Raw genomic sequence first — 20,900 nt, forward strand, 5'->3', positions numbered from 1 at the left:
AATTCTGGTTAGGTGTAATATGCTGACCTTTGTTTCATATTAATACTCACAGCAGGGTGCCATCATTGCTGACTCCACAGTTTCTTCAGGTAAGCCATGCCTCTGGTGGACAGATAGAGACAACACTCCTATGTGTAAAGGCAAGAAGTTTGGTTTTGTTTATTACAATAAACAAAGTGTCACCATGGTTTCAAAAGGCATCTGAACCTCTTCATGGATGACAATTCTGTGTTGTGTGCTTTGTCTGTACACCATCTCTTGAAAGCCACACAAAAGTGATGTTCCCAACAACTGAAGGAAGGTAAGTTTTACTCATTATCCGTATTTCCTTTTCTCTTTTTATCTTATTATTAAAACAAATTTTGTATGCTTTTGTGTCTTTTCTATTGACATCTGGGATGAAACCTGTGAACTCTCCAGTGCAAACCAGATAGTCTTTATTGTTACAGAAACTTCTCCTACATTCATATGAACTATTTATCCTGGATATATTTGTATTTTTTTATTGCATGTGATATTTAATCAGACACTTAAAGTTCTTTTTCTATAATAAGTAAGTTGCTGACAAGTCACTTTATGCATGTTATCCATTATTGTAATTGGAAACCACAGTAAATGAAAAATGAACTGCAGATCAAAAAATTGTTATGAAGAAAATAATTGTGAAGAAAATAAAGAAATTCCATGCCAGTTAGGTAGACAAAATTCATAGTTGTTTTGTTTCTTTATTTCTTTTTTTTTTTTTTTGGGTGCTTTTCCTTCTCTTTTTTACCTCATGTTTATTCTAGGCATGTACTTCCCTTATATCCTTACCTTTTTCTATTTGTCTAATTAATCTTCCTCAATTCTCATTTATCATCTCAGAATTTTTTCTGTTTTACTCCTAATATTTTCAAATAAATAAAATCAGCACCAACAGATGAGCGTGAAAAAATATATTTGATATCTCTGTTTTGCCATAAGGATTTTAAGATTCCACATGTAGTTTTCTATTTTCATATTTCCAGGAAGGCAAGAAAATCAGTAAACTCAGATGTTTCAATATTAAACCAGATATGGTAGAAAATAAGGATATTAGATTAGTCATTTCATAACATATGTCTTCATATATGTTAAAAAAATCTGTATGAGCTGAGCCAGCAGCTCTAGGAAGGTCTGTGGCTCTACCTCACTTAGAAACACTTTAAGGCATTTATTGTAAGTGTCAAGTTTTATCATCACTCCCAGCAGAGTAGATTTATAGAGGCTGTAATATGAAGTTTGATTTATGAGCTCAGAGAGTACAGCATAAACACGTATTTGTAAAGCTGAGTATTGTTATCTAAAATTATTATCCTAATAATGATAGTTCATAAATCATCCAGCAGCTTACATATTTACAGTAAAGCCCATTCCAGTCCTAATTGTTGCTTGTTAGAATACTAACATGGCTGTGACTGGATTATGCACTGTTTCTTGGCATTTCACTACCAAAATTGTCTGCGGGATCTGATCCAAAAGAAAACTTGAAGAGCACCTGAATTCACCAAAGAAGTTCTGTTCAAAAATGCCCTGGTTTCCTCTCTTTTATGCCTACTCCCTTTATGCAAAATTAAAATATTTGCTTGAGATATAGATGATGTGATTCAAAGCTCTTGCTGCTTAACTAGATCTGTTGCATGTATCCTTCCTTTTTGATGTTGCTGAGTCTTGGTTTTGGATTAAGTATTTAATTTGCTTATATTTTTAGCAAATAATCTTCAGCTATCCTCAGCTTTACCATACTGTAACCCGTTCCTTTTGTTAGTCTATCCAAATGAAGAAACATTTTCTTTTTCCCTTTTCTTTATTTCAGAGAACTCTACAGAAGTTATAAATGTAGATTATACACTATTCTTGATCTGGATTTTTGGTTTTGTGTTACATTACACTACAATGGCTTTTTCTGCAACATTTACAACTGAGGTTTCTATTATATATATATAGTAGGGAAAACAGTTAATTTGATGCCTAATAAAACACCTTGTTTTCTATCTGCTTTTTCTTTTTTTTTTCTTTTTTTTTTTTTTTTCTAAACAGAGGGATTATACTTTCCTCTAGTGTTCCGTTTTACTTCTTGAGAAGTCTACTGGACACCTTATGTAGCTGATAAAATGATGAGTGTGTACTTTTACATTTACATGATGTGTACTTTTAAAATTAAAATTGTGTTTCTGAACATAAAGAAAAACATAAAACATAAGGAAACATTTCTAATGTACTGCATGAAGAAAACTGGGAGAAAGGGAGGGAGTCTGTTTATGAAAACTATTCAGTCTTACAGATGTACAGTAGACACAAGTGAGGGTTTTAGTTGCTTTCACGTTTACCTGCTTCTCAATCTCAGTCCATACCTGTCTCACTTCTGGATGATTTTCTCTTCTTTTTTTACTGTACTTTAATTTTTAACAACCAGGATCAGACATTTCAGGTAGTTTCTCCTTTTTCCTGCCTAGCATGCCAGACTATGTCACAGAGTTTGAAAAAGATCTCCAAGTAAAACTCATGGCGTTCATCAGTCTGCCTCTTTGAAGCCTGCTTTTATTACTTTTGGTGCCTTGCCCATTTAGAAAACCAAGATAGAAAATTTTCTACATATTGTTTCATATGACCTTGAAAATGTCTTATACTCAGTACCACTCTTTCTATTGACCTGCATTTGGCAATCATAACAGAACCTCACTATTACGTACTTTGGTCTGCTGCCAGAACTGGAGGGAAGAAGGTACAATGCCTGTCAAGTATGATTTCCTCTGCATTTTCTTGATGAAACAACTCTCCAAACACTTTCTGAATCCATCCACTGAGATTATCCTTTTTGAATTATCTTTTATCTTTTAATTCATACCTCCCCTTTGTGTAAGTTTTCAATGGGGGCAGCTGGACTGGCTTTTTCTACAATACTCTTCTGTTATAGAGTATTCAAGATTGAGGAATCTTTTACTTTCTCCCCATTGACAGAGATGTGTGCAAAATTTGTTTCTTCAGTGTTTTTTTTTTTTTTGTCAGTACTTTAGAGATAAAACCATCCCCTCTCTACCCCACCAACACCCTGATCTTTTAAATTGGCAATTATCCTTGACATGCTATTTTTTAAGAAATTAAAGTTTTGAGGTTTTTTTTATTGTTGTAAGACTTAGGAGACAAGTTCTTTTCTCAATTCACAGTAGTTTTGATTCTTTAACAATAGTGTTAGTTTGTCCATCTGTAAAAGATAAATGCTTCCTGAGTTATATCAATGAATTGCAGAAATATCATACACCTTTGAGCATCTTTAAGTAGTTACATAAACAGTCAACACATTTCCAAAGAGGGTCACGTTTAAAAAATGCCTAAAAATTGCAACAGAGAAGATAGAATTTAGTGGAACTTAATCTGTAGAGATTGGTACATTGGCTGCTTTAAAATCATTCTTCTAGTTTGAAAAACAGATATGATAAGAAAAATAGGGGATTTGTGTTTATTTCTTCAGAACTTCAAGTATCCTGGTGAGGGAGCTGGGCTTGTTCAGCCTGTAGAAAAGGAGACTCAGGGGAGGCCTTATCACTCTCTGCAACTACCTGGAAGGAGGTTCTAGCAAGGTGGGAGTCAGTATCTTCTCCCAGACAAGTAGTTACAGGGCAAGAAGACACAGTCTTAATCTGCACAATCTGCACCTGTGGGAGGTTCAGATTAGATATCAAGGAGAATCTATTCATGGAAAGGATTGTTAAGATTGGAATGGGCTGCCCAGGGAAGTGATGCCATCACTGTCCCTATGACTGGATGTGGCACTTAGTGTCATGGTGTAGTTTATGGGGTAGTGTTCAGTCATAGGTTAAACTTGATGGTTTTTGAAGTCTCTTCCAGTCTAAACAATTCTATGATTCTGTGTTTTTTAAAATAGTATTTCCATTCCGGTGGACTTATAAAATATCTTGTTTTCATCAAATTCTGTCTCTTATGGGTGATTAGATTTTATCAGCCACTCATCAGATTTACTTTTCTAGTAATATAATTCTAATAAAATTATACTAGAACCTAGCTTTTTATGACATCCCTTTTCTGTGTGGCACATTTACTGTAAGGCCTGAATGGTTATAGGTTGCAATGCTAATATTTAGAAAAGGATGACTATGAAAATTCTAGAGATGCTGGGCTTGACAGCAAAACTTAAGCAGCTAAAACCTTTTTGTTTTAATTTACTTAAACAAGGAAAAATGTTTTAATTGAGCAGAAAGGATAAAACATTGTTTTCTGAGGAACTACTGTTTTTTCAAATATAAAGCGAATGACTGATCGTTACTCTGAATCTACTAAATTGCTCTAAGTAATTTGTGGAAAACTGTATGAAAGCCATGCATATATATTCACATGCTTTGGGCTGGACTGAAACAATAAAAAAATAGAATGTTGTTCTGGGGTGAAAGGCACTGTTTCAGTAAGTGTGATATGAATTAAAGCTGTCCAAGTCAAAATTGTCCACTTAAAAAACAAATAATTATTATGGACAAAATCACCAAAAACCTTGGTATATATCTATGTACAGGAAATAAAAAATAAATTTAAAAATACAAATTAGTTCTTAATGTTAACAAATTAGTTCTACATTCTTATAACATGTTTGGGGAGGGAGACAAAATTGTAATTGTAAAGCAGTCAAAACCAGCTAGTTTGCTTTTCTGGGGCAGTGTGACCAGTCAGCCTGCTGTTAGCATATGGCTATCATCTGAGTTTGAAAGAAAAAAAAATTAAAAAGCAAGAGCTCTTTGGTGAGAATAAATGTACAGACTACCAAAATCTTGAAGAAGGCTGATTCTGAAGTTAAGCTGTTGCGGGTGATGGCCAGGCTACCAGCCAGATCAGACCTGTTGACGTGTTGGAATGAGTGTGCTTTTTCCTCAGACTTGTGGTGCTTGCCTGCCACAGCTGGACCACAGTGTTTTGCATGGGTTTGTATTCCATGCAGAATGTGGATTTGCTGTAACATAGAGATCATGGAATAGAAATCATAATTTACCCATTATACTCATATTGTGTCTTAAAAAATATTTAAATAATATAATTATAAAACCATTTGAGCTGGAAAAGACCATTGAGTCCAATTTTTTACCTGACACTTCCAAGTCTACAACTTAGTGACATAGTTACAGGTCTTTTAAAGAACATCAGGGAAGATGACACAACCAGTTCCCTGGGCAGCCTATTCAGATTCTTGACAACCATGTTTGTGAAGAATTTTTGGCTACCTTATGGCTACTTCTAATTACCTTAATTTTCTCATCAAACTACCTTAAACGACATGTCTGACTCATGACTTTCTAGTTAAGAAAAAAGGAGCATGTGAGCTGAACAGCTTGCAGTGATGCAGCATTGCAATACACATTGCCATTGCTAATGCTGGATGTCTGTAAGGCCTCAGGGCTGGGGCTTATCAGGCCTGCTCTGTCTGAACTTTTGTTGACCTGCTTGCAAATTTGTTTTGCTTGGTTTAGTAGTGACAGAAGTTTCCTAATTTGATCAGGTGACTACAGATGATTTGCTCTAATTTTAGAACAGCAAAACCATAGTTGCAGTAAGTATTTATTCTGAAAAATGTGCACAGCTCTAATATAATGCCATAAAATGGAGAAATACATATGTGGTAGGACAGCAGTGACCCAGAGAAGTGAGTACACAGGACATGGTGCAGAGGAGTTCAGGCACAGAGGTACTGAGAGATGGGGAACAGACAGGGCACTAGAGACAATGCAATGATGAACAATTCACCCATGACCAGTTAAGGAAATTCTAGCATGGAGCTGGACAATATTGATTTTAGGGGCAATAAGGAAAAAGAACTGTATCTAGAGCATGTGGATACATGGTGAATTTGGATGTAACATGGAGCTTCAGACCAATGAAGGAAAAAAAAAGGCTGTTAAAGTGTGTTAGGAAATGCATCAACATTACCCCAACTGGTCACTTACACAGAGATAAGGAGACCCATCAACATGAACATCATAGTCCTTCCTGTAAGGAACTCCAGAATCCAATCCAAAAGTCATGGCCAAGCTTCTCGCTTGCAACAGACCTGTACAGAACAGAATGGAAACACCAACCTCAGGACCCAGAGAAGCATTAGGAGGGTGGCCATAATACTTGGAATAGAGGCTGAATCTGAAAAGTACACAGTGATTTTGTCTGCATTCTTTTTTCTGGTAGCAACTAGATCTAGACCAATGAAGATTATGAGACTCATTATTTCATTTATACCACAATTGAAATCTTGGCTTTTCTTACATATAAGAGTCTATTTTTGGCTTTCAGCAGAATTAAGTATCTTATAATGACTTCACATTGCTTGATAACCATTGTGCTACCAAGTAATTTTAGCAGTAAAATGTGCATCTTACTGTCAGCAATTTTAAAGAATTAGATTTTGTTATTTTATGTGGCTTGGGGAAAAAAAATAATTTAAGTCTGTAAAAATTGTTTACTCAATAACCATATTCAATAAAATTCAGCAAGAAGTTTCATTCTAAGATCTACATAGACACTACTTGAGATAGTAAAAGGAGGAAGGGCGGGAGGGAGGGCGGGAAGGAAGCTGCAGAAGGTAGGAAGTTGCGGAAGGAAGGAAGTTGCGGAAGGAAGGAAGTTGCGGAAGGAAGGAAGTTGCGGAAGGAAGTTGCGGAAGTTGCGGAAGGAAGGAAGTTGCGGAAGGAAGTAGCGGAAGTTGCGGAAGTTGCTGAAGTTGCGGAAGTTGCTGAAGTTGCGGAAGTTGCGGAAGTTGCGGAAGGAAGAAAGGGAGTTGCGGAAGAAAGGAAGGAAGGAAGTTGCAGAAGTTGCGGAAAGAAGGAAGTTGCGGAAGGAAGGAAGTTGCGGAAGGAAGTTGCGGAAGGAAGTTGCGGAAGTTGCGGAAGGAAGGAAGGAAGGAAGGAAGTTGCGGAACGAAGTTGCGGAAGGAAGGAAGGAAGTTGCGGAAGGAAGGAAGGAAGTTGCGGAAGGAAGTTGCGGAAGGAAGGAAGAAAGTTGCGGAAGGAAGGAAGGAAGTTGCGGAAGGAAGGAAGGAAGGAAGTTGCGGAAGGAAGGAAGTTGCGGAAGGAAGGAAGGAAGGAAGGAAGTTGCGGAAGGAAGGAAGGAAGGAAGGAAGTTGCGGAAGGAAGGAAGGAGGGAAGGAAGTTGCGGAAGGAAGTTGCGGAAGGAAGTTGCGGAAGGAAGTTGCGGAAGGAAGGAAGGAAGTTGCGGAAGGAAGGAAGTTGCGGAAGGAAGGAAGTTGCGGAAGGAAGTTGCGGAAGGAAGTTGCGGAAGGAAGTTGCGGAAGGAAGTTGCGGAAGGAAGTTGCGGAAGGAAGTTGCGGAAGGAAGGAAGTTGCGGAAGGAAGTTGCGGAAGGAAGGAAGTTGCGGAAGGAAGGAAGTTGCGGAAGGAAGTTGCGGAAGGAAGTTGCGGAAGGAAGTTGCGGAAGGAAGTTGCGGAAGGAAGTTGCGGAAGGAAGTTGCGGAAGTTGCGGAAGGAAGTTGCGGAAGGAAGTTGCGGAAGTTGCGGAAGTTGCGGAAGGAAGTTGCGGAAGGAAGTTGCGGAAGGAAGGAAGTTGCGGAAGGAAGTTGCGGAAGGAAGTTGCGGAAGGAAGTTGCGGAAGGAAGTTGCGGAAGGAAGTTGCGGAAGGAAGTTGCGGAAGGAAGTTGCGGAAGGAAGGAAGTTGCGGAAGGAAGTTGCGGAAGGAAGTTGCGGAAGGAAGGAAGGAAGGAAGGAGGAAGGAAGGAAGGAAGGAAGGAAGGAAGGAGGAAGGAAGGAAGGAAGGAAGGAAGGAAGGAAGGAAGAAGGAAGGAAGGAAGTTGCGGAAGGAAGGAAGGAAGGAAGGAAGGAAGGAAGGAAGGAAGGAAGAAGGAAGGAAGGAAGGAAGGAAGGAAGGAAGGAAGGAAGGAAGGAAGGAAGGAAGGAAGGAAGGAAGGAAGGAAGGACAAACAGAACCAAACCAACCAAAACCCATCAAAACAAACAAAAAATTCCAAAACCAACCCCCATAACCCTATATAAACATTGAATATCAACCTCTATATTAATGGTGATAACTGGGAATTGTAACAAAATTATATAAAACAATAAATACAGTCAAAATAGTAATGGCTCTTATTTTCTTGTCTCCACACAGATGCAATCAATCTTCATGTCCAGGATGAATAGGAGGCTTAAGTGCCACATTGAAGATTTTAATTGGACTTTAGGAAAGTTGGAACAGGTTGCCCAAAGAATATCATGAATCTCCAAGACTGAAGGCTTTTGAGGGCAGCCTGAAAATACATTTGACAGCAATGAACTAGGTAAGTCTGATCATGCTATGAAGTGGATGTTCTATAGTTTTGATCTGGACTGTACAACACTTTGCTATTTACCTTTGATCTGCTGAATGCTGGCCTGGGAATGCCGGTTTCGTGGGACAGCTCCAACTTAGTCCATGAGAAATGCTATGTTTCTTTGTTTGCTTACTATTTCAGCCTTTTTTTTTTGGAATAAACCCAGATTTTAGAAAGCTTCCCACGAAGTTCAAAACCTATTATTGAGTCAGATTTAGTGCAGAGCTTATGTCTGACACCTTCCAGGGTAATGGCATTCCACAGAGTCATTACTTTTAGGTTTCAGAAATGCTTCAGAAGTTTTCCCAAAACCACAGTTGCCTTGACACTATTTTCTCAGCAGCTACACAGAAAATAGAACTCTTGTTTCTATTTAAGAATCTCAGAGATAGTGTGACAGGAAATCAAGAAGTTTATGATTAACAAAAGGTCATCTTTGCCACAGAAAAGGACAAAAAAAAAACACAAATCAAGAGCAAAACCATCTTTAGGTATTAGAGAAGCAGTTTATGAAGTTACATTTTAGAAAAAAGGAAAAGCAGCAGAAAAATACAGGACAATGTCACTCCAAGTATAAGTTTGTCCTGTTCTTTTTTCTGTGAGTTAATGATGGCCTGAGTACTAGAAGCCCATGCTACAATCTTAGTTCTGGTGATGCTTGTGTTACTGAACTGCTACTTTGCTAAGAAAAGTAGTATCTCCAATTATTTTTAAGGGCTGTAATTCTTGATTTTAATCAGAAAAAAAAATCTATTTTTCTTTTCTTTTTCTTTCCAAAATTCAGCTTTAAAGGCATTATAGAATTGATCAAAATAAATATCAATTATTTACCCCAAAGGATTAATTTTGCTTCTTTTTGACAAAATAAATCGAAATAAGGTGATATAGATTTTATTATTTTTTGTGAGCTCTCAGACTTCACAAAAGAGATTAAAAAGAGTTCAGAGAAAAAATCTTGATGTTTGTTTGCAGATATGTTACTAATCCATCTGTCTTTTCACAGAGGTAAAATTTGTAAACTGCTTACATTTTGTTTCTGTATATACAGATACATGTAGTCACAGAGATGAGCAATGCGTGTTTCTAAGAAAACAGTGATCTAGCATCATTCAAAGGCTGGTGAGGAATGTTAATATGCCTAATGACAGCAACATGCACCCTGAATCAGGATGGCAATTGTGTACTTGGCTTTTAAATTCATCTTGTTAGTCTTATATAGCTGTTTTTATCTTGGGGGCACTATTGCAAACATGTAAATAAATATAAACGATGGTTAAATACAAACTTCCATTCTAGCACAGAATGTTATTTCTTAATTCAAGATGTATATCTCTACTAAATATAATATAAAGCATGTGCAGAGATTATTAGGACCAGAATATCATTAAAAGCCCATATCAAAGAATCCAGCAGCAAAAATGTTTCCTCTGCTCTTTAGTTTTGGCCTCTGGAGGTGCCATAAAGACAGATACTGTTCTGATTCTGCACATAATGTTTTGAAAGGAGTAGAGGGAAAAATATTTTCCACCTTTATGGGATTTCCATCTTTATACTTCTTCAGTCATAACAAGCAGAGTGTTCAGAAGCCAACAAGGAAAACTGCTTCTCTAAAAGCAATTATTGTCTTAGAGGGTGTGATGACATGAAGGGTTATCCAACCTACAAGTTTGCGTTACATATCTTTTTTAAGCTGTAATATAGCCTCTAAGAGAGACCCTACCACTCTAAAACAGGCGGACAAATCAAACTGACCCCAGAAATGGGCCCAGAGGGAGCCCAGGAAAATAGCAGATACCAGTTTCAGTTTAAAGATGATCCATGTCACAGAGTTTTTAAATTGTTTTCCTGTTCTTGGAGCTAGAACAGCCAACAGTAGATAGTGGTCCTTACTTTCTCAGGATATTTTACCCTTTATTACAAATCAGTTTTTTGAAATAACTTTTAAACTATTTGTTGTCATTACAGTTCTTTGCTTTTGCAATTAGGTTGTGTCAGCTTCTAGGCAAAGAAGATTCAAAGATGCCGTCTTTTTTTCTTTTTTTTTTCTCAAACATCCTTCTGGTTCTCAGCTCCAGTTCCCATGCTCACAGTTCCCAAGCTGGCAGGCAATTTCTCCATCAGTATTTCAGAAGGCATTTTCTTCTGGTTGGTAATCTTCCCCATCTAACAAGGTTGCATTTCTGGCTGCTCATATCTTAGGGAGAGAAGGAAAGGAGGTGTAATTCCAAGGTCTATATTGTTTATCTTATTTGTGTTCTAGAATGATTTTGCTCCTTTCTACAAGTGTCTCAATCCAGACAGCATTCATGATTCATGACACTGGGAAAAATGCACCTTTAGTAAAATGATATTGTAATGAGAAGACAAAAAATTTTATTTTTTGTTATGCCAGTCTTGTTTCTGAGGCCAAAAAAATAACCATAATGAAAAAGGAGGGTTGGATTGTGCGTAGCACTGTTGAGCAAAAAAGGTGAATTAGAAAGACAGTAGAGTAACACACATGATTTTGCATTACTGGAAGCCACCCTGTATAGCTGCCAATAACTTCCCACCAAGTAGGAAAAATATCATATAGTTAAGCACACCATTGGTGTGCTTATAATAACATTTAGATTCTCAGTGATGCACTTACCCTCAATATATGTCAATATTTCATTTTCTCCAATTTCTGAGTCAAAGAGCTTTTCAGAACCCTTTTCAGATTTGCTTTAAAATGTGTTTGTATCTGAAATCTGCAATGTCTTTCCCTCAAATGGAAATACTAGGCTGTTAAATTACGCAAATAAGGTTGAAAAGACTCTGTGCTGCTACTGTTTGTCTTCCAAAAAAAGAAGATTACAAAAAGGAATAGTTGGTGATTAACAGTCTAGGTTTGATCTTTCAAAGAAAAAAATTACTTTTTTTGAAAAATACATTATCAGCAAGTCTTAGGAACGGTAGCTGTAGCAGTATTTCTTTAAAAGACAAAACTATAATGAAAAGAAATCCAATTAATTGTCACTGGTATGTGGAAGAAGTAAGGATTTTGCTTTCTGGAAAATGGTAGGTATTACTACTTATGATATCTGCTGTTTGTTTTTTTGTTTGTTTATTTTTTTCAGTTAATGTCACATGTGAAAAATTGTCTTAAACTTGACAATTGCTAATTTGCAGATGATGTTGATTTGGGTGGGAGAGTTCTTCTGCTGGAGGGTAGGAAGGCTCTGCAGAGGGATATGGACAGGATGGATCAATAAGCCAAGGCCAATTGTGAGAGGTTCAACAGTTCCAAGTGCCAGCAGAAAAGGACCTGGGTATTCAGCCTACTGAAGATGAGCCAGCAGTGTGCCCAGGTGGCCAAGAAGGCCAATGGTCTATATCAACAATAACATGGCCAGCAGGAAAAGTGATTGTCTCCCTGTACTCGGCATTGGTGAGGCCACACCTCAAGTGCTGTGCTCTGTTTTGAGCCCCTCACCACAGGAAAGAAAAGACACTGAGGTGCTGGAGTGCACGCAGAGAAGGGCAATGGAGCTGGTGAAGGGTCTGGAGTACAACTAATATTTGTTTGATGGAGCTGGGATTATTTAGGCTGGAGAAAAGAAGGCTCAGGGCGGGGAAGACTATTCCTCTCTATCGCTACCTGAAATGAAATTGTAGCCAGATGGGGGTTGGTCCCTTCTCCCAAGTAACAAGTGACAAGGCAAGAGGCAATAGCCTCAAGTTGTTCCATGGGAAGTTTAGATAGGATGTTAGGAGTAATTTCTTCTCTGCAAGGTTTTTCTTTTGGAATGGGCTACCCAGGTTGAATCACCATCCCTGGAGATATTTAAAAAATGGGTAAAAGTGGCTCTTAGGGACATGGTGGCATCAGGTTAATAGTTGGACTCAATGATCTTAAAGGTCTTTTCCAACTTGAGGGATTCTATGATTCTTTTAGGTAATTCGAAAGGTGAATATACTTGACAAATTCCCAAATTGTCTGACAAACTTTGCATATATTTGAACTACTAAAAAGAATCTGCAGTAGACATAGGCTGCCTGTTATTCTCTGTGTTTAACGCAGGTCTCACCTCTCATGCATCACTCTTTGAAGATCTACTACAAATTATTTGTATCACTGAATCTGTGAGTATTGAAGGATATATTTTTGGTATCTATCTATCTATCTATCTATCTATCTATCTATCTATCTATCTTATATCAATGTTCTCTGAAGGTTAATTATTTGTGGAAATAGGAATGATACCATAATTTATTCTGGACCTGGTTCCACCACTTTTCTGCCTTCAGAGCTGAAGCCAGAGAAAAGCCAGAGTAGATCAGCTAAGTCCCACATAAATAACATAGTATTTATCTTGAATGAGAATGGAAAAATCAAGTTCCCTGCTGTCAAATTACTATATGACTATTCTGATTTCACCCTTATATTTTGCCTACTTTTTTTAATAGTAGCATTTGCTATTGAAGATTCTATCAATACATTCATACCACAGTCAGATGGGATTGCTTATGAATGCTGCAAATGAGAAATGCTAAAGCTGCTTCTCTTTCTTCTTATCGGAAAGGGCAATTTCAAGACTACAAAGGCAGATATTGTGAACTATATTGTTTTCAGTTCCTTTGAAATGCTTGCATCTTATTCTGAGTCTAAGAAAATCATATGTCAGAAAGAGAAAGGAAAAGGCAACAACTTTATTGTATTAATAAAACAATAATTGTTTTAAAACAATAATTGTTTTATTAACATAGCATACATAAAAAGGACACAAACAGTTCTGAATGGAAGTAGATGAACAGCAAAAAACTTGCATGAAGTAATTACTGTAAGCCTTGTGGTTTGGTTCTGGTTTGCTCTTTTTTTCCAAAGCAAAGTATTTACTATTTCATTCTCCTCTGGTTTCAACTGAAAGAATTAAGTTATTGTCCTAAAGGTATTATTAAATACTGCATTTCTAAACTATTATCAGGAATCACTGGACATAATGAGGGCCTATTTTGGCGCTCAACGCAAGTACTGAAGCTTGTCAGCTGGAAGCTTGGGTTAGAATTTTAGGCTGGATTAACTACATTCATAATACTGATTTAATATTTTGTAAAAGAGGATGTTTATAGAATAGGAAATAATACATTAGAAAAATTATTTACAATATTAATTCAAAATTTTGAACAGCATTATATATATGCATAAATATCTACTTTCATATGCATACCTAGACAATGACAAAATTCCCAGGAATTTTCCATGCTTCAACAGTAGTCTCTGAATTCATCTGTTTATATGCTGATTAAAATTTCCAGCAGTCATCTTTATTACATCGTTGTTACTATCCATATCTCTTACACCTCATCAGAATCTGCTGCTAACAGTTAGCATAGTCTTAGTTTTCTCTGGCAAGTCTTCCTCTAAATCACTATGAGAAACCAACTGAATAGTAAAGCTTCATCACCTCATGAAGCTCTAATTATTTCAGTTTCATTAAACTTTTAGTAAGGCAGATAGAGAGCAAACCAATTTATTTCATTTCCAGTCTCTTCAGTTTATCATAAGTCAAATTCATGCTTGTATTTGAAGTAGCTTTTTTTTTAAGGAGTCATTTTCATAACAAAAGAACATTCATGCTCAGAAATAACAATCATAAGAGAAAGCCCTATTGCCTGTGATAATTTTTACTTACAGGCTCTTTCTCACAATTTCTCAGATATGTTCAACTGCTTTTAACAAGATGCATAATGCTTAATATCTGTGCTGGTATCATAAAGTCAACAGATAAATTGTGGGCTGTAAACTTAAGCAAAAGATCCCTGTGAAATTAGAAATACTCATAGTAGAACTTCAAGAAAGCAGAAAGATCCTTCCTTTCCTGGAAATTCCGTCTTTTAGGAACCTTGATAAATAAGATCTTCATTTAAGAAATTCTATTTCTATTCTCCTTCCAAATTTTTGTTAACATCTGTGAATGCAGAGCTACCTGTAATCCTCTGGACATAGGATTTATATGGACAGTGAGTACTAAGAATCTAAACTGAGTGGAATGAACTGTTTTGTTTTATGAACAACATATTCACATGTCCTAGGTTACAATATTAAGATGGATCCTATCCCCATCTTCAAGAGCTGTTGAAACCAGGAGGAGCATTGCTGTTTCCTTATCTCCTGTTAATGGACCCATCAATGCTTTGCTGCATGATTCACAGAATGATATCAGCCCATTGTGAGATGAGTTTTTTTCTCTTTTTTTTGTTCTTAATAATTTGTATTTTGGATTTGGAGTGTCTCACTGGTTTTGCTTTTAAACGAGAACATCATATCAAATGGCACATCTGCTTCTGACACAGCCACACCCACTGTGATAACAATCTGAACAAGTCAAAGTCCCATAGGTAGTACTAAAGGTAGAACAGACATATGTTGGTCAGTAAGTTAAAGAGTTCAAAATAAAAGTCCTGGTAGTCTCACTTTGAGATTGGATAATCTATTTCTTGAAATGAAGAAAGATTTTTGGCTATACAGATCACCAGAATTTGAAAAAAATATTATGAACTTTAAATTTAAATGTCAAAATCAAATGCCTACTGTAGACACTGACAAGAGGAAAATTATCCTATGTGCCCATCACAGTCCATGGAAAGTGGCAGACAATTCTGTGTCAAACATAACTTCTTTTAGCAAGTTAATTCTGCTGTTTCAGAATTGATGTCAGCTACCATTTGAGATCCCTTAGGAGACGTCTGACATCCACACAGGGTTTGCAGGTAAAGAAACCAAGACAAATGACTTACTTAATTGGCATGTAAAGCTCAGGTGGGATATCATAAAGAACATTTAATGTCATTTGACACCTGTACAGAAGTAATTGAATTATCTTGAGGTGTCTATATGAGAATGAGATTAACTGAAGCTTACAACGGCTTTTCTCAGGGATTGCGAAGGGAGTCTGTAGTGATTCACTCATGTAAATATATCTGCCATGCAGGTGTCTACACCTGATTGGTAAATTACATCCTTTTTTACCATGGAGGGGGAAGATTGTGATTCCTAGGAAATTAATACATAAAATGTGAAAGTAATAGAGAGTTGAGGGTGTATAAATCTGAGTAAAAGAATTGCATTTAGGTGTCTCTATGTTAGTAGGTGTGTAAGCTCCCTATATAGTTGATGAACATCTAGTTACTGAAGTAAATGCAATCCAGACCATCAACACTATTATTTAGTTTGCTTTGAATTATACACTGAAAATATATTTAGTTCCTGAAATATTTGCACATAGAGCTAAGTCTCATTCTAGACATCTTCATGGGTAGATAAAACAGGTCTAACAGGAAACTATCACACTTCTGGAAATGAAGACCAGAAATCATGTGTTATACATAACTGCTTTCTGCCTAAGCTGACTTTACTGGAAAGTAAAGAATTCAGTTGGGACAGACTGTTATTCCAAGTTAGTTGTAATTCACCACCGCGGCTCCTCCGGTCCCAGTCCCGCCGCTGCTCCCAGGCGCTGCGCACTCTGGGAAGGTGGGTTGGCCATTTCTACGGCCGCGTGCGAGGGACCTCGATAAAGGGGGTGAAGGAAGGACCAAATTCCCCACAGCAGGAGCTGAGAGCATTTTATTGGTATGCTCCGAATCCCTGTACTGGGGAATACAGCTGCATGGCCTCGGCTGCTCAGGGGTTTTATGGGGGGTGGAGCAGGAGGGTGTCACGTGGTCTGGGGAAGCCAATAGGGACGCAGTAGGGGACGGCACCGGGGCCCAGGGCGGTCATGGGGCGTGGCATGGCCTGGGAGAGCCAATAGGGGCACGGCAGGGGCGGTGCAAGGGCGGTGCCAGGGCCCCGGGCAGTCCCGGGTCTGCGGGGAAGTGGTGTGGAAGGCAGGAGCCAATGGGGAAGTGGCAGGGGCGGCGCCGGGGGCCCGGGGCGACCCCAGCCACGGGGGAGGGGTAACAGCAGGAAAGGACCCACAGGAAGAGACAGGGGGGATGGGAGCCAGGCCGCGTGGTAAGGCAACCCGGGAACCGGGTACTGCAGAGGGGGGAAACGCGGGGGATACACAGCATCTGCTAAGACACATAAGAACACAGATCTAAACCCAAAGTCCGGGATGCAACATTTAGTTCCCAAAATATTGGCACATAGAGCTCTCTAAGTCTCATTCTAGACATCTTCATAGTAGATAAAACAGGTCTAACAGGAAACTATCACACTTCTGGAACTGAAGACCAGAAATCTTATATTTACATAATTGCTTTCTGCCTAAAGCTGAATCTACTGGCAAGTAAAGAATTCAGTTGGGACAAGCTGTTATTCCAAGTTAGTTGTAATTCACTACTTAATTATTTGCAAATCTAACTCATTTGTGTCTATATGGCAGTAGAAGAATGTGACATAACATTATAAAGTCCTGTAGAATATATAATGATGAGGTGAATAGTATGCTAAATTTGGTGTCGGCAATTGTAAATTTATGTTGCTGTCTGTAAACATATAAGCAATTAATTATTAAAGAAAGTGTTGGTTAAATAAATTTCAAAAATACACAAAGATACCTAAACCCTCAGTTAGCAAAGCCCAAAAGAGTGCTCTAAACATTCCACATAGCTTAAGTTTGCACCGAATATCATCTTTCACAATAATTGGCATTAGCATATATGTTTGTGATTAAACACTCTTTTTATCTTTCACATTTGCTCTCTTTATTACTTTAATTTTGTCAAGTATTTTCACAATGTGTATACAACCTAGCTTTGAAATTTTTTTCACATTCAATAGCTAAGGCTTTTAAAAAATGGTGACACCATTAATGTTGTTAGAAAACTAGCCTGGTCTTGAAGGCCAGGACTTTTGTACTTTTATTTTTTGCAATAAATGAACTGAACAAACTGCTCCTCTTTTGTTAGCTTTTTCTTCTTGCCTATTTCAGCTGGAAATAACTTTAAGCTGTGTATGCACCTAATGAAGAATCAATATTCCTAAATCTACAGTAATTTTATCCTTTTAGGCAAGGCCTGTAAGTTTATAAACATCTATCCTTCCTGCTTTCCAGCAACTCACTTTTCATACTTAATAGTATGAAACATACTTAACATGCACTAAATTATACACAACTGAATAAAATGTTTACACTTTTCATGGAGACATTGAAAAGCAATTTTCAAATAATCTTGTATTGTACTGCAAAAAAAAATCCCCCAAATCAAACCTATTAACAAGAATATTCTTTTGATTTAAATGCAACTTATATTTTTTGTCTGATTACTTTGGTTGCAAAATGCTTTACTGCCTCTTATCTACAGACTTACTGGAGACCTGGCAGGTGAATTTCATTCCAGAATTATAAATTGCATAGACAGATAGCATGATTCTGGGAGAATCAACTAGTTTCTGTGGGCACAGTAACTACAGATTTTTGTTGTTTTCATTTAGCTTTATTTATTTTATTTGGTTTTATTTGTGTTGTGGTTTTGATTTTCACAATTTTTAATTTATTTTTTTAATGTATTCATGATAAAAATGTCAGGTCTTTTTGCTGCCTTGTAATTATAATGCAGATATATATATATTCTGAAATATGTATATATATAATCTAAAATATAAGATCTTTTAAACAAACCTCGAACACATTTTTTCTTCATTTCAATGGTTTTCTGGTTCTTGGAGAGCCTCTTGACAGCTGTCACTGAGAAAGATGAAGAGTGTTACTTATTTTTATTTGGTGATTATCTTAGCTGATATATCTTGTAATCTCAGTCATGGCCAGGAGTCAAAGAAAACAGGCCAAAATGCACTTTTTCTCATTAGGGAAATCCTGGCCTGTGCTGGGTTTAGAGCTTCTTAAATCATTGTATGACTTTGGTGAAGAATGCCTATATCAAGAAAAACACTCTACTGCAAGTGCTGGAGGGGAAAAAAAATAAGATGTTACTTGAAAGTGTATTGAGCTTAACCTTACAATGACAAATCATGTCAACCCCATATTTGCTATTATCATCCTGATTTCCCTGACTGTGTGAAACATATCAGGGAGAATCAGGGAGACTTTAAATTGTGGTTAAAATGCAATAAAGAGTCAATTTTACCACATCCATCACCATGCACTGTGTCTGATGAAATGCATCAGTCTCTGCTGCAGGATCTGAGGAGTTCTGCCAACAAATAGGAACACAAAGACAAATAGTACAATAAATAAAACAGAAATTCATGTTTGTGACTTCAGGAGCTGTAGCTGTTATTATTAATTAAAGCAATCTTGTCTGGTAGCACCTCTATCTGTTTAATGAAAGATAATTTAAACAACCATATAAAAATGCCAAAAGTCTTAAAATGGAAGGGGGATTCAACTGTCCAAAGTAGTGCTTATTAAAAGAAAATGTTTTTAAGGCTGATTCCAACCTGTTGCAACAGGACTAATTTGTATAGCAGTGTTTAACTTAAGTTAGTAGCTTCTTTTCACTATATCCATTTTTCATAATTTCCACTTTATTACCAAAAGAATTCACTGTCAGATATCAAATAACTACAGACAGAGTACTGATTATCATCCAGATATGACATTTGTTTTAGTAAATTAAGAAGATTCTGATTTTGATGCTACATACTCACAAAACTGTTCAGTGAGGGTGGAAATAATTTAACTACTTTTTATCTGTCTGAATTTGAACTGGTTGCCCAAACCAGCCATGCCAGATAAGGTAGGTCTACCTATGAGTTACAGAATCACAGAATTAATTAGGTTGGAAAAGATCTTTGAAATCATTGAGTCCAACCTATGAGCAAACACCATCGTATCAAACAGACCATGGCACTACTTTCAGATAGTTGTAGAGAGTGACAAGGTCACCCCTGAGCCTTGCCTTCCCTTCCATTCCCTTCCCACTCCCTCAGCTGCTTCTCATAAGCCATATGCTCCAGACCCTTTGCCAGCTTTGTTGTCCTTCTCTGGACCTGCCCTAGCACCTCAGTGTCCATTCTGAATTGAGGTATTCAGAACTGGACACAGCATTAAATGTGTGGCCTCACCAATGCTGAGTATAGAAGGATGATCCTGGCCACACTATTGCCGATAGAGGCCAGGATGCCATTGGCCTTCTTGGCCATCTGGGCACACTTCTTGATCATGTTCAGGTCCACCAGCACATCCAGGTCCTTTTCTTCTGAGAAAATATCCAACCAATCATCCTTCAACCTGTGTCACTTCCTGGGGCTCTTGCGACTAAAACGCAGGACCTGGCACTTGGCGTTGTTGAATCTGATCTCGGCCTATCAATGCAGCCTGTCCATGTTCCTCTGCAAGGCCTTCCTAGCCTCCAGCAGATCAATACTTTCTTGTAGTCTGTGAATTTGCTAGTACCAAACTCATCCTTATCATCAAGGTAGATATTAAACAGGACTAGGCCCAACACTGATACCTGGGGGACACCACTGGTGACTGGTCTGCAACTGGATGTGGCACCATTCACCACCACTCTCTGTGCCCGGCCATCCAGTCAGTTCTGAACACAGTGAAAAGTGCAGCTGTCCAAGCTGTGGGCTGCTTTTCCAGGAGTATGATGTGGGAGACAGTGTCAAAGGCTTTGCTGAAGTCACTGAGTTTGAACAAATGTAGCAATCTGATTTAGGTGGTGATGACTTGCACTGTGAACTGAACTTTTCAAACAATATTATTAGACTGTTCACTACAGAGCAATTGTAGTGACTATTGAGGGATACTTCTCCATACTATAATTACTGTGCGCCCTATTCAGGCAGAATTTAATACATTTTTCTTATCTACTAGTTTCAACACCTTGATGGTGTATAGCTTTTAGAAAATATTTTTTTTAGATTGCATGTAAGCTTAGCCTGGATGTCGTCTGCTGTGTTGTTTGTGCAGTTATCAAACATATGTCACTAAATTATGCATTTTTTCCTTTCAGACCAAACTGGTCATGATGTCAAAAGCATTCAGATGCACTGATGAGAAATACTGTTATAAAAAAGTTCAAAGATTACAGCCAGTTTCTGAGAAGCAATTATATCAGAATTGCAAGATAGCATTAATTTCCTACTAGTTTTCATACCAAAGTCAGGAAAAAACAGTGCTAACCCATATTTTACGCGATCTACAAGGATAAAAGAAGACACATTGTCCAATTTAAACTTTGGTTGGATGGATATGAAAGGTCTTTCCCTGCACAGCTGTGCTCCCATTTTGAATGTTATAAGCAGCATTTAGACATGTGTGTCTGTCTATGTCTGTTTATACAGAGAAACCTTCTGTATTGTCTTGCAAGATAAGAGCAAACTCTGTTTTGTTCAGACTTTCTAAGTTGTTGCAAAAGCCATTGGAGATGGGATATGGAGACCCTGTGATCTACACCCAATCCAAAATCATAGACAAAACCCAATACTATTCAGTTGACTTAAGTAACAGCAAAAATCTCTGTTTTGCTGTCACAGAAATTACTGCAGGAATGGATCTGAAAAATGCAGAATTCTTGTGCAAAATTGTGAACATTACACTGTCTGTCTACACTTGTGCCCCTTGCTCAAAGCTGCTTTAAAAGCACAAGTTCTTCCAGAACTTGTTTTATTTTTCAGTCCAATG

The sequence above is a fragment of the Vidua chalybeata genome, chromosome 2 (genome assembly GCF_026979565.1).
Source record: "Vidua chalybeata isolate OUT-0048 chromosome 2, bVidCha1 merged haplotype, whole genome shotgun sequence".
NCBI lineage: Eukaryota > Metazoa > Chordata > Aves > Passeriformes > Viduidae > Vidua > Vidua chalybeata.